This window comes from Dermacentor albipictus, chromosome 3 (genome assembly GCF_038994185.2).
Source record: "Dermacentor albipictus isolate Rhodes 1998 colony chromosome 3, USDA_Dalb.pri_finalv2, whole genome shotgun sequence".
Taxonomy (NCBI): domain Eukaryota; kingdom Metazoa; phylum Arthropoda; class Arachnida; order Ixodida; family Ixodidae; genus Dermacentor; species Dermacentor albipictus.
The window spans coordinates 148,502,345-148,517,042 of record NC_091823.1 but is presented as its reverse complement, the minus strand read 5'-3'; the positions used below and the strand labels follow the sequence as shown (position 1 = coordinate 148,517,042).

Sequence of the window (14,698 nt, the reverse complement as noted above, 5' to 3'; positions counted from 1 at the left end):
AGGGCAAGACCGCTGTGCCCACCAGCCCGGAGGTCGATGGGGCTCCCTGGGGGATTTGGCTGCGCCGGCCGTTGCCAGCACTGGAAGGGACCTGGGAGGTTGAGGCAGCCTCGGCTGCGCCCACCTTCGGGATCGATGGTCCCTTCTCCACGGTTGACGGAGCAGCGCTAACTGCAACCGCCGCAGGGGCAGACGGCGTAACTGCCGACTCACTGCGTGTGGGTCAGACAGCCGCCGGAGGCCGTTGTGACGCTGCCCCCTGACGCGCCACTTCGGCAAAGCTTTTCTTGCACACTAAGAAAAAAAAGAGTATCCCTTACTCTTTTCGAAGAGTCTGGACTCGTCACGTATATGACACACTTTGTGGGAGACACCCGAACTCTCTTTTGGCAGAGAGTCCCAAGACTATCTGTGCTCCATACAAGGTGTTTGCGCAACTCCGCACACAATAGTCATGCATACTCTGTTGTAGTAGTCGCCTATACTCTCTCAAAAGGGTTACAAGACTAGTGCTAAGGGAGTCGGTTAACAATTCTAGATGAGTCAGACGACTCAAGATAAAGTGTCACATGAACACTGCAAGAATGATTCCGGCGCAATTCTAGATGAGTCTGATGACTCCAGCAGTGTGTGTCAAGTTATCCTTAGTGCATGGTGCCGGTCTCTTGCAAATAAAGTAAAGCAACTGATCCATGTAAGTCATTTCAATCTTGGATGGCAGTGTCGAGCCGCTTTTCAAAATGTGTCAACAACTCTTGCTGTAAGTACACACGACTACGGCTAGTTCTCAAGAAGACTACTGTGAAAAGACAACATAGGATAACAAAGAATCCACAGTAAACGTGCCAAAAAGCACATGGCAGGCTAACAAGAAAAAGTTAATATTTCATCGATCTTTGTTATTGTCTTCTGGAAAATTCAAATGTATCAGTCAGCACAGAATCACTATGAAAGCAAGACAGTTCTCATTACTATTAAACTGGAATCAATAGCCAACCAAGCAAAATGTAGCAAAAGCAAAATCCAACATGTAGCCTGCAGCTGCATATGCATGACACTGCAATGCCACTCAGAACCTTGATGAGACCCCAAAATATTATGCAACTCATGTAGAAGTTTAATTCACCACCGCAGAAGTCTCTTATAATATGTCAAAAGATTTATAAGTTCAACCTATTTCCCTGTTCTAAACTTATGACTTAACATTCTAAGCAAGTAAGCTACACATAACAAATAAGAAAGGCTGCACTTATGTGCAAATGAGACCCATATAATCAAGTGCAATAAAAACAACATTCCAACTTAGATTACATTATCTATGCATTATACTATGCTTGTTAAAAACAACTGGTTGGCAATTGATAATCCAATCTAACAGTAAAAACAGCTGTCTTACCTTATGGTACTCTTGTCGGCACTTTTTCCCACACAATTTGTGCATGTTAGCGTGAGATGAAAACTGATCTGAAAAACACCACATTAAAAAGTTGTGCATCAATTTTATTCTGTCATACAACATGCAACAGTGTATAAAAACTTCATAACTGACAAAATTACAAAAATAAATACAGCAACACTCATACTGATCATTTATTTATGTTGAGAAACATACTTTTGCAAGACTAAGTATAATAGCTGACACAGGCAATTTCACAGGTAGAAATAACCGCTAATACAAAACTTTCCATAATGCAAACACATTGACAAAATAAGTAGCACAGGTAGCTGTATTTTGTTACGGCAAAGATGGCGTATGAATTATGAGGACAAGGAAGGAAGCAGAACACAAACTATACCCGGCTACATGCACGCAGCTGTAACAATACACATAGTGCACAAAGATCCAGAAGAAACAAAGAGGAAGATGTGAGGAAGGCTTCTTTTACTCATCACAAGTCATCCTGTAAGAGCACATTATGCACTGGCTGTAATCTATCCTCAGCCCATACATGAATAAGTTACATTAGGTGCCACATCTACAAATCACTCATACAATGTTCTTGTGATTTCCCTTATTCCAATCTTTAACTAAGCAAGCATGAATGAGTTACATAAAGCCTCCCTACGGCTTGGCACATATACAGAAAGAAGTGTTTCTATAAACACTGGAGGTCCCGGACGGATGACTGACACATACCTCTTTTAATTCTTTTGTCTTTGTCATTGATTATCTATCACAGTAGTCTTTTGTAGAGTGAAACACTTCCAGATAATACACTGTGTGCAACCAAGTGTGAATACCTGTTCTCGATTTTATTTATTTCTACCTTTCTCTGGTGTCCCACTAAGGTAACAATAGTGCAAAGGATTGTCTTCCCAATGTATGCGTTCCCATACAACAGGGGCAGATGATAAGCCACATTAATGGTGCGTGAAATAAAACATCTGTGCTTAACTTTCCGCTGCGGCTCCAATCTGGAGTGATCTTTTTTTGCTTTCTGTACACTAGCACAGGTGCTACGTAGTCCCCTTGGTGCCCAAAGTAACTCTCACACCCGAGCAGGATGTCCATTTTTTTTAAATTCTAAGCAAAACTCTGGTTATGGGGGACAACTGCGAGCTTATATTTTTGCTTTGTATCTTAATTATGTTGTTGACCTTTAACTTTAGCCACTTCACTACTTTTCTGCAGGTGCAGACAGGCCATTGCACCAATGCTAGGTTTTGAAAACACCAGAGCAGGGTAGAAAGCAAGAACAGATATTTATAATTTGGGTGCCCACTCTGCATTGCATGGATATGTTTCAATGAACGATAAAACTACTTGGTAGATAAACATATGAAAGATAAGGGAATTAAGCTCGAAGCCTACCATATCAGTAACTGGGAATTTAATGTGTAAATGAAATTTTGCGATTCCCAGTGATGAAGAAACAGTTTTGACAATATGTGCCAAGGTCACCAACTCACTCATGCTCACAAAGGAAACAAAATAAAAACAAGCAAGATTAAAAAAAGTTCGAACTTGCAACCTAAAGTGAGACACCTCGCATGACTGATTTATGTATTTACTGAGCATAAATTACATCTGGCACATAATCTGCTTGTACATGACAAACAATGAGTTCTGTAAGCCTTGTGGGACAATTCTGTGTGAAAGAGAAATCTATTTGATCATTACCTTTTGGGTATGTGTATCTCAGAACTGGTGCTAGTCTGAGTTCTTACAAAGTAGACGTCATTGAGTACTGTAATTCTAATGCCTGCCGCTGCTATAAATTTCCGTTAGTCGCACTGTCATGAAGCAGTTATGTTCAATAATTAGCGGCAGTCACCGCTGAAACACTCAGTACAAAACACAAAATAAATATATGCAGTCGGAATGTAAATGTCGAACAAAGTTATAATCAAGTCTACATTTCACAGAACTGTCTTTTTTTCTGTTAGTGTGCCAATACCATTTTCACATTCACAAACATTTTTGCATTTCTCTCCTGACAAATGCAGGAAAATGCAGTCTTTAACAGAAGCCCTTGGGAAGACAGCCCAGAGTCGCTTTGACAAGAGGACTTCCCTTAAACTTTTGTCGCTATGTTGTAGGTCACTGTAGCAAGGGGAACATTTTGCTGATTGAATATTACTCTAAATATTTTTATTATTTGTACTAGAGGTTTGAAAAGAGAGCCAATTGTAGAGTTCTTCATGCAGATTTTATATATTCCATTAGTTTTTGTTTAGCTGCTTCTCGAGTTATGTCCTACACAACAGCAAAATACATAGTCATAATTGCAGGCACTCTCTTGTGTATTAAATTTTCACAAAAAGCAGTGTGCTGCAGCTAACTCAGCTCTTTGTAGACTGCAAAGTGCCAATATCTATTCATACAGCATGTAAAGTTACTAGAAGTATGCAAGATTAGTAGGCAGGCAGACAGGCCTGCCTACTAATCTTGCATACTTCTCATGCTATTGTGAAAAAAATTAGAATATACTTCAAAAACTTTTTCTCACAATAGCATGACAATAACCTTATGCACTTATAATTGTCCTATACTAACGAAATTTGGCATACATACTATTCAAGATATGCAGAATGCTGATATCTCATTGAAAGTGCAATCTGTAAAATTATTTAATGTGGCCTAATATTTCTTGCATAGTTCCAGTAATTGTACAAGCCGTTTCGATAGGTGTCATCACTTTGCAGTATATAACTAGCTAAATAAGATACAGCATGAAGCTATTTCTGAAAATTTTATACACAGGAAAGTGTCCACAAGAATATTTTGCCACTGTGTAGAACCATAACTAAAGAACAGCAGCTACACAAAAATCAATGACAATTCAAATCTAATAAAACACTTTATGAATGACAGTATATTCAAATCTCTAGTACAAATATATAAAAAAGTTGTTTTGAGGAGTATTTCCCCTTAATAAGTGGGTGTCAGTGTTTTCTACCAAAGTATTAGAAAATGCCTTCAGGCTTTATATATAGCACACGCATGCATCTGCCTAAAAAGCCCCACGCTCTGCTTGCATTCATTAGTCATTTTTGCATTCTGTTGTATGTCACCATTTGCATCCCTTAACACTGAGTGCGTAAAACCAAAAACAACCTAATACCGTATTTACTCGCATAATGATCGCACCCCTAAATTCTGATGTCAAAATTCGATTTTTTTATTTCTCGTGTAAGATTGCACCCCAAACATGCCGCAGCGATATGTCATGTGCCAAGTCTAGCTAATAATGATCGCGCTTACCATCTGTCAACTGCTATGAGAACAACTCTTCAAGACAAACCAAGCAGTCTGCACGCACCAAACATTCTTAAGCAGATGCCCCATTCCATTCCTTCCATCACTTTCTGCACTTATATGACAAAAAAAAAGCTACAACCAAACTTGCCTTTATTATGTGTAGGCTTTGTAATGGTTGTAGTCAACAAAAACAACAAAAAAGGCGTCTTTCATTTCTTCTCGTCTGCAGTTGTGGCACGCAACAAATCGCGAGTGGCAATGATAGCAGCCACGTTTACAGCGATACGTTAGAAGTGTACCCTATTCATTCGCCGACGTTTGTAACACAGCTAAGATATTCGCCCACCCTTAGCGGAAACGTGCCATATTAGGATAGTGGTGAAGACAAATGCCGCAGTTTCCGCAGCATGCCCGTTATGTGTTCCTATGTCCCAGGCAGCTAAGCGCGCCCATCTGTTTCTGTCCCCTCAAAGCGGACATGGCTATGTTATTGCTGCAAACTTGCCGATATTATTCATTACTGATACAGAAGAAACTGTTTGAATGCACGTAATGTATTCACGAAAAGACAAAAAAATCGTGTTCCGCGCGTTCGGCTTGCTCTGCCGGCCACCATGTTTTTTTTTGTGTGTGTGTGTCCCGCAGTACATACAGAGGCAGCCACCTCTTTGTTGACCTGTTGTCATCCCGTAGCAAATGCCAGAGGATATATTTTTTTCTTTTTGTGGGAAATTTACGTAGCGTAATGATCGCACCTCTGAATTTGAGTCAATTTTATTTACAATAAAGTGCGATCAATATGCGAGTAAATAGAGTAACACACTGAATTTTTAGCATGTAAAGGGGTTGTATACAAATGGGGGCAGCCAACTCTAGTGTGACAATAAACAAATATTTGTTCTCACAATAATGAAACCAGTCATAAAATATATCCTACAAATTTGGAAATGAATACCCAAAGAACCTTGCTGATTGTCACATTAATTTCCTAAACAAGATCTTTTGATGTTTATAATTCCTAGTTTAATTCACTTTCTCTAGTAAATGGGCTCTGACCTAGACTATTCAGTGTAGGAGACTAACCCAGACCTGGAAGCCAATATTTAAATCTGAAATAAAGTCATTCATCCCACGACCACGTCACTGCTATGTCATCAGAAGCGTGCATCCATGGACATATAGTCTGTAAAAAAATTTTTACATGATCTGTACTGTTCCTCTTGCACTAATAAATTAGGAAATGCATTTGCTATTTAAAGCACTGCTGTAAACCTTTGTGTTTGAGAAATTCAATACTCAAAAGTGTAACACAACCAATGTGTACATGAAACCTACGATGCCTTTGACATTCGTAAGTGTGACAAATAGGCACTGAGAAATGCCAAGGGCATCATAGCTTTCTTGTTTCAAACCTTGTATGCGAGTATATTACTGGTGTCTGTATAGTGAAGGGAAGTCACATTATTATCAGACTTATGAGGGGAACTCATGTTTCTCTAGTTTAATATTTTCTTTTTTGTGCTCCTATATTCTTTACTTTTCCAAAAATAATGGGTGTTTGAAATAAGTACTCTATATTGCTCTTAAATTTTTCCTGCACCAGAGCCCACGTTGGGTTACATTTCTTGAACACTTTGCAGTGCTGTAGATTATCAAAAGGAAGAAAAAAATGCCGTAAGTTTGCATTTTAGCCTTCTGTATAACAAGAAGTATGAACCTATCAATTACATAGACAAGTACAAAAGAACTATGAAAAACTGTGCATAAAGACAGACATACATTATAATAGCAGGAATCGATGGCGAGAATTCTAATAGAAAGGAACCATTAAAAACTAGGCACTAAAGACACATATTAATTATAATAACACAAGTATTTGCTAAGGATTTGAAGAGACAAAAAAAATGTCTCTTCAAATCACTCCACCCCAACATTCATCCATGGTTCGATGAGTGACCACAGCTGGTGATAGGTGGAAGCTGAGTGCAGCTGTGAAATAGGTGGAACATGTTGAGGGTCACCAAAGGTTGCACGCTGGTTGCACAGCAGGTTGCCTCGATCTCCGGACTCACTCGACATCCTGCGTTGAGCCTGGTTATACGTCGTTTGCAAGAGGCCTGGCCCAAGTGTGTGGCACGGCTTGGGTAAAATTTCGAGGCAACCTGAAAAACGCAGATCCATATCTATAAGCAACAAAATATTCTCCATCATAGGGCAAACCTGAAGTTTACCATCGGCACATAGCAGATAATGAAAACAGACTTGAGACACCAGACTTGAGGTATACAGATGTGCAAAAGTATAAATGAATGTGAAGAGCTGCTTATAGGACAGAATGTTTCATTCCATCGTTTGTAGATCAATAATAGTATCTTAACATAAAGTCAAGTGTACTGGGCCCTCCCTAAAAAATTCAAATAATGGGGTTTTACGTGCCAAAACCACTTTCTGATTATGAGGCACGCCGTAGTGGAGGACACCGGAAAGTTCGACCCCCTGAGGTTCTTTAATGTGCACCTTAATCTAAGTACACGGGTGTTTTTGCATTTCGCCCCCCTCGAAATGCGGCCGCCGTGGCCGGGGTTCAATCCTGCGACCTCGTGCTCAGCAGCCCAACACCATAGCCACTGAGCAACCATGGCGGGTATGGCCCTCCCTATTTCTGCAAGTAGGCTATTTCATGCGAGCTGTCCTGACCTGGCACACGACCACTTGAAATTTCTTTTCGAAAAACTGGAGGCCCTTCAATATAAGACAAATGTTAATTTCAAGAAATACTTGTGTAACACACCAAACTATGCATCATAAAAGGCATAGCCAAAAAATTGGTTCCTTCATTAAGGGGGCCTAATTTTTTAGGACAATAAAGAGAGGCCTTACACCGAAAATTGAACTGCTTATTAGCCACTGCTCAGTTTATTATGGGTCATTAAAAATGGACAAAATGGCCTATTAACTTTATTTTCATAGAACTCGCTTACAGCAAAAGCTGCAAATTTATGTAATCCACATATTTAGGACTTGTGCTGCACGCAAAAACTGGTTTCAGGAAGATAAATTATGCAGCAGTGCACAGAGATGAGGATAAACTAGCAAAAAAAGTCAGTTTTGGTGTAAGTTTATCGGCATACTTACTATTGAGGCAGTCCTAGTAAATTTATGCCCAGTAACATGTATGAAAGTACACTGTATTGTTTTTAAATTGCTAAAGCTTTGTCAAAGCAGTTTTGTGTCAAGCAAGAAAAAAAATTGTACAAGTGGTCTCCTACTAGTTTCAAAATTTGCATCACATTTTGTCTAATCCACATAGCCTCTTGGCGGCTAAGGCAAAATGGATGGACTTGAGCATTTCTGCACCGATAGCAGGGAGTCTAAACTGCTTCGAAGTTAATTCTTTCATTGCTGAGTGGCTACAAGCCACTTCACTCAAAAATTTGCCACTTAATTACATGTATTTACCTCGATCGTTCTGTCAGCTTCCAGCCTGCTTGGCATCATCACGAAGGCTGCCAACTCCCTAGTGGACGTAGTCAGGACACGGTGCTGGCAGGACGCAGTGGCAGGAGCCTCCAAAGGCTTCGAACTCCCTAGTGAACATAGTGAGGACACGGTGGTCGTAGGATGCAGGGGCGGGAGCCACCAGAGTGTACCTGCAGCAAATTTGCACAAACGCTCTTAGTCCTACCATGTCACAGTTTACAAGAAAAATTCAGCTGTCCGTGTAACATGGATACCAATACAAATAAATGTAAACAGTTAGGTCCTACAACACAACTAGAGCATCGACAAAGAAGAAATAGTACTTATGTTTATGAAAATCCAAGCAATGAAAAAAAATGTGCATCCGATTTGTGCGTGGAAGCTCAATGGTAACCTGAGCACATACCATCAAGTGATTTGCTAGTCAACTGCAAGCCTCTTAAAATGTCATTGTATATTTTTTACATGCACTATGTTAAGCTGCATTAAAACAAGTTCAATATCTCTGAATATAAGTAAATCACGAAGCAATTCAATTAATGAATTCCAGTAGTCATTAATGCAACAAAGTGCAAGCTCTGAATGAAGCTGGCCAAACTGGGTAGTGACAAATAACAATGTGGTTCTCTACATCTTGTTTTTCTGGCTTTTGCTGTAGCAATAAAATACACAATAAATTTCACATTCCTGACATTTAACCCTGCAAATTTTTATTCCATAATGCATAATACTTCAGCAAGAGCACTAATGCTGTCTTTTAATCGTAAATAGTGATAGAACAAGAAATTTTACTGGAGCCAATGTTTGGCAAGAAAACTTATCTCCTTCTCTTTGTCGAAACATTGGCTCCAGCGATGCTCCTTGTTCTACGGCTCTTATCATTTCAAGTCTCTGTCTTCCTGTGAACCTCTGTACTTTCAATGTTGTATCAATTAAATTGTAATAACGGAGAATTAGTAAATGTAGCTGATGAAGAATTTGTGCTTGTTGGTAGATAATGACAGAGTAACTGCGCAACATAGAGATACGGACAAAGGAGGCTTATGTGTGTTGTCTCCTACAGCCATGTTTCTCTCTTTTGGACGATTACTCTATCTAGATGTAAAAGTATTACCCTTTGCACAATAATGCTGAAATGAAAAAGGCCAGGAAAGTGGACACAAAAATTAAAACAAATAGCATCATATGCTAATGAGATATGCAAAAGTGCCTGCTACGATCTGTCTCACCCATAACGTGCTGGATAAGATGGCGTCTTCTTCTGGATGTTGCCATTTCTTGAATACCTAAAATAAAGTACATTTCAAGATTACAAAGATACACAGAACAACAGCAGTAGCAGAGGAGATAATGCATTGTTTAGTAAAAGAAAGTAAACTAATCTCTGATACACCGCAGACGAAATTTCCTTTATTAAATTAGTAGAAAAATACACCACACCTCATTTCATTCAATGATGTGAGCGTTTCTTGGTACAAGAAAAAAACGTATTTTTGCATGAAAACAGCAATATAATCATAGCATTCTACTTTTACAAAATACGCTACAGTGACAAAGCCAACTACGGGTGTATTATATGCACCTTACAATAGCCAAGACAGGATAAACTTGGGTTCATGTGCAGCTCACCGGGAGATACAACTTTGCAATCAACTCATTTCTGCTTGCCGAATATCTGCACTAACATAAGACTACAAATAAAAAGACCCTCTTTTTCATAAAACACCGGACTCAAAATAGAAAATCCAGTAGGTATAGCACAAATTCTCTACACAACACAGCCAGGTTTTGTGCGCCTAGTAGGATTTACTATATAAAGGTTGCAGCAAATTCATGCTTTTGAATATTTACAACCGTGAAAATAAAGATGACAAAAAATAATAGCATTATACATCGGCTTATACTGTAAGCCAATGTGTTTCCGACTTGACGCCAAATGCACATTTAATTTGTTCTGTTTCAGCGCTTTTAAAGGGTTGTGTCTGTTCGCTCGTGCATGCAGCCGCCTTACTGCTACGAAAATATCTGTGCTGCCACATCGCCTGACACTGCCATACAGCGTGGTAGCGTTTTTATTATTCGCGGTAATATACCTAAAGCGCTAGTAAATCTTCAGAATAGACTACTGTTTTTTCGACAACCTGTCTTCGCCAGCGAAAGTCACACTGGTCACACTACACTTCAAGTTACGCAGTACTTGGTATTCTACGGATTTTTCGATGCGACAGGCCACTCGTCATTGGAGTCGTTAAGAACGGTGTTTATCTATGGCAGTACAGCTTTGCTATAATTTCAGATGCTCTCCTGAGGCTTCCGTCTGCCAGTAGTATTTTCGCATACATACGCCCACGCATGCCTAAGAAACGTCTGTGAACTGCCAAGAGAAACGTGGCGCAAAATGTAGCCGTGCCGGAAGGGCCGATTACGCGCCGTTTGTAAACTCGGAACAAAAGCTGATATGCTTACCTGAGAGGTTAAGAGAAATATGGCACAGGTCACTCTCCGCTGGTAGTCTTTCGTATGCATCTGGTCGTCTCTGCGTTGCGATCTCCCATATCACAAGGAAAATGCAGTGCAAAACGCAACACTTCCGGCGCTGCACTTGCTTGATGTCGGCAAAGACGAAATCGGCGACACGCCGCTGCTGGCGGCAGTCGTCCTCGTCGCAATCACACAGCACGGACAGAAGTTCCCACCGTAACTTGCCGCAACGCCTGGTTGCAGTCGCCCCTAACACAGCGCTTTCAGAACCATTCCATAGAATAAAGAACCACCACTCGACGACAACGTACTCGCGCGAGATGCAACACAACTGAAAAATGGCGTCATACTATTGACGGCTTCGGCTTTGGATCATTTGAATCCGCACAACTAGTTTCGGTTTTCTTTCCTTGCGTTAAAACAAAAACTGTTTAGCTCACTGATAATTTTACGTCACGTAAGTAATGCTCACGAATGAAACAGCCGTGAATTTAACACGCGTCTTGAAATACCCGCTACGTTCATTTCGCAGAAGCAAAATTTGCTCGTCCGAGTGCGGTTACGTTTGAAATATCTACCGTTGGGCTGTCGGAGCGTGCTCGAAGTGGGAAGACGCGGCGCAATTGTTCTTAATTTGCTTAGCTATAACGGTGCGGCTGCCCTTGATCTCTGTCGAGTGCAGTTTGCTCTGATGTAAGGTATAACTACAAAGCCGCCGACGTTACTGAATAATCTAGTGCACCTGAAGCTGCCAGAACTCCGGTATTTTCTCCACAATATCTTGCGACTCCGTTCCGCTGTCACCAAATGCGAGCGTAGTGTTTGACGGAGATTTAGCAATACATTTTCCCGAAATATCGTTCACCGCTGTATCACGACGTGGAGAAGCAGCGTTGTTGGTCCTCAGTAAAATTTTCTGTTTATTGCGAATTTTGCGATAGCAGTTATATGGGCACAACCGTCGAAATATATCTGTCGGTTTTACCACGAGCTTACGTATAAAGTCAAGTGCGATAAGATCCCATCCCGCGCCGTTGACTGTGCGCGTTAAAGGAAGTGTTCGAGGCTGAGCCGGGCTGGATGGGCGCCCCAAGTCAAGTATGCAAGGAGGTCACGTGATAAAACGCGCGCAAGCCGGGAGAGGGAGGCGCTAGTTTAGCGCGCTTCTCCTCCTCTAGCCATTGCTCTAGCCCGGTCTTGCGCCACCCTCGCTCTGTTTTGGAGATAATTTCCGATGGGTGCAAAGCTGGGAGTGGGGGGGGGGGGGGGGGGGGCGTGGAGGTAAGGGTGTGCTCAGATAGCGCAGATTTTCGGAGACGCTTTGAAGGAAGAGGCAGCGGAAGCGTTCGGTCCGCTCTGCTCGTGCCCTTCATCACGCCAACGCAGTGAGATCTGTTGATGTTTGCACGTGCGCGCGTGACCCAGTGCTTGCTAATTTCAGGAGTAAGCGAATGTTTACTCCAGTTTATTCAGCCGATCGAAACTACGAACCTTGGTTCGTGCAATAGTTCGTGCAGTGGTTCATGCAGCATTGGGGTGAAACTGCTGTGGTATTGTTTTTATATTTCTAGGGGGTTCCAAAGCAGTGTTGCGTACACTAATATTTGTTTCTGGTCGCGGAACGCAACGCACTGCGGTAGCCCAGTGGCTTTGGTGTTGCGCTGCTGAGCTCGAGGTGACGGGTCCAACTACAACCGCGGCAGTCGCATTCCAACGGGGTCAGAATGCGAAAATGCGCGTATACCGTGGCTTCCGTACACGTTAAATAACCCGAGCTGCTGAAAATAAATCTGCAGCTTTCCATTACCGTGCGCCTCATAACAAGATCTTGATTTTTGAACTTAAATCTTCAAAATTTAATTTTAAGTCGCGGAATTACACTTACAATCGACACTGTTGAGGGCGCCTACTGAACTTATCTCGTTGCTGTGCTCTCTTTAGTAGCCAATACTTTTTTTTAGATTTACTTATGGTCAGAATCCAGTGTGGCAAATCCAGGTCTTCTTTAGCATAGGAAACCAGCTATCGCTTAAGCGTGCGAGGTATCAACAAACGTGGTCAAGGAAAATCAATATATAGAGTGCGAAGTAATTGCAGAACATGACAAGGATGAAAGAATGATACACCGCATTACAACCAGGACAGGAACCCGAGGGCCTGCCTAAAACAGAAGAGTTTATCTGGTATTTCTTCTCCTGCATTAAAATCTTTCTCTCCGCCAGACTCATCTCAAATATCAGAGAAATGGCGATTTTCCAACGACGACTCTTCGCGTGCTATTGAGAGTCAAACGACCCATGCGCAAATGTTGACTCCTGTTTTCTGACTCTACTCGCGTAAAAGTGGGTCTTCGGAAGAAAAAAGAGAGTCAAGTTGCCGTGACTCACTTTTTACTCTCTTTTTTTCTTAGAGTGTGGGCAGGTATGAAACGCGCCTGCATGCCTCTTTGAAAGTGATATTTTTCTTGACTTTAATTCTAACAATTTCCTTTTCTTTCTTCCAGGATGGGCACGACCGCGAGTACGCGGCGTGCTCCCCATCGCAGTTTACACAGCGGAGAATGTTCTCACAGGTTTCAGTGGTGTGTTCTTTGGCACGGCATTTAGCACAAGTTTGGCGACCTCGGCAGCTCTGCGAGCTGTGGCCGAAGCGCTGGCATTTGAAACATCGGAGTGGATTAGGCACGTAAGGCCTGACACGGAGCTTTATGTACCCGGCCTCGATTGATTCGGGCAGGACACTTGAATTGAAGGTGAGAATTAGGTGTTTGGTTGCAATTTCTTTACCATCGCGCCTCATCTTTATTCTTTTCACATTAACAACATTTTCCTCATTGAAGCCCTCTAGGAGCTCTGCCTCTGTCAGCTGAAGCAGGTCATCATCTGAGACAATGCCGCGTGAAGTGTTCATAGTGCGGTGCGGAGTCACTGTCACTTGAACGTCCCCAAATGACACGAGGCTGGATAACTTTTCAAATTGTTTCAGATCCTGGAGTTCCAAGAGGAGATCTCCACTTGCCATCCTTGTCGCCTTGTAACCTGGACCAAGGGCCTCAGTTAAAGACTTTGATACTAGAAATGGGGAGATTGCACGCACTTGTGTGTCTGACTTTTCCGACTGCATCACATGAAATCGTGGGAAGTTGGGTCTTTCACGACCAAAGAACTTGAATACATCTTCGGTGCGCCCTCTTTTGTGAGGGCGATCAAGGAGGGGAGGGAAGGAACTCGCCATAGAATAATGTATTTATTGGCAATAACACCAACCACCCACCGTGGAGCCCTACAAGGGGACGTTACAGGGACTGTAAAAACGGGTCCTGCAAGCGCCATCTGTACGTTATCACTATAACCTAATATGAGATAACCTAGGTTGGTTATTCACACAAGGTTAACCCTTGCTGCCAGGAAAAATTGCAAGTAAACGGAAGCTAGGAGAAGACAGGAAAGGCGGAAAGTAAGAGAAAGACGAAGGCTGGAGGGAGAGCGAGAGACAGGAAAAGGCAACTACCGATTTCCCCCGGGTGGGTCAGTCCGGGGGTGCCGTCTACGTGAAGCCGAGCCCAAAGAAGTGTGTTGCCGCCGCCGGGGGGCCATAAAGGCAGTGGCGTAGCTAGGTCGTCTGGCACCCGGGGCCCATAGGTCTTCTGTAACCCCCCCCCCCCCCCGAGGTGTAGCCGGCGGAAAGAGGGGTGTCTTCAGACGTAAATGACACCCCCCCCCCCTTCCCACTGGCCCCTTGCACCCGGGGCCCACGGCCCCCCGGCCCCCCGGCCCCCCCCCCCTGTTGCTACGCCACTGCATAAAGGTCCAAACACCCGGCATTGGCTCAACCCCAAGTATCTCTTTTTCCCCGGACACGGCTAAGCGGCGCACGGCTTCGCGCGGGAGGGTCCAACCCTCGTGTGCTCGGGTACATGGTGTCGCAACACACCAAACGCCTGCGGACGCAGACGCCCCTGCGGGGGCCTTTTGGTAGAACTTTAGTTTCAGCGAAGCGGGTGAGATAGTCCGTCGCCACGACGATCCACTTATT

At 42.7% G+C, this 14,698-nt stretch overlaps 1 long non-coding RNA gene across 1 annotated transcript; it reads right to left on the bottom strand.

Moving 5' to 3' along the window:
• Window positions 1–1,483: 1,483 nt before the first annotated feature.
• Window positions 1,484–10,983, bottom strand: LOC135896691 (uncharacterized). The gene is made up of 4 exons (XR_010562780.2): window positions 10,649–10,983; window positions 9,412–9,468; window positions 8,162–8,352; window positions 1,484–6,864 (listed from the first exon to the last, which is right to left on the bottom strand). It is a non-coding gene; the product is annotated as an uncharacterized lncRNA (long non-coding RNA).
• Window positions 10,984–14,698: the final 3,715 nt, after the last annotated feature.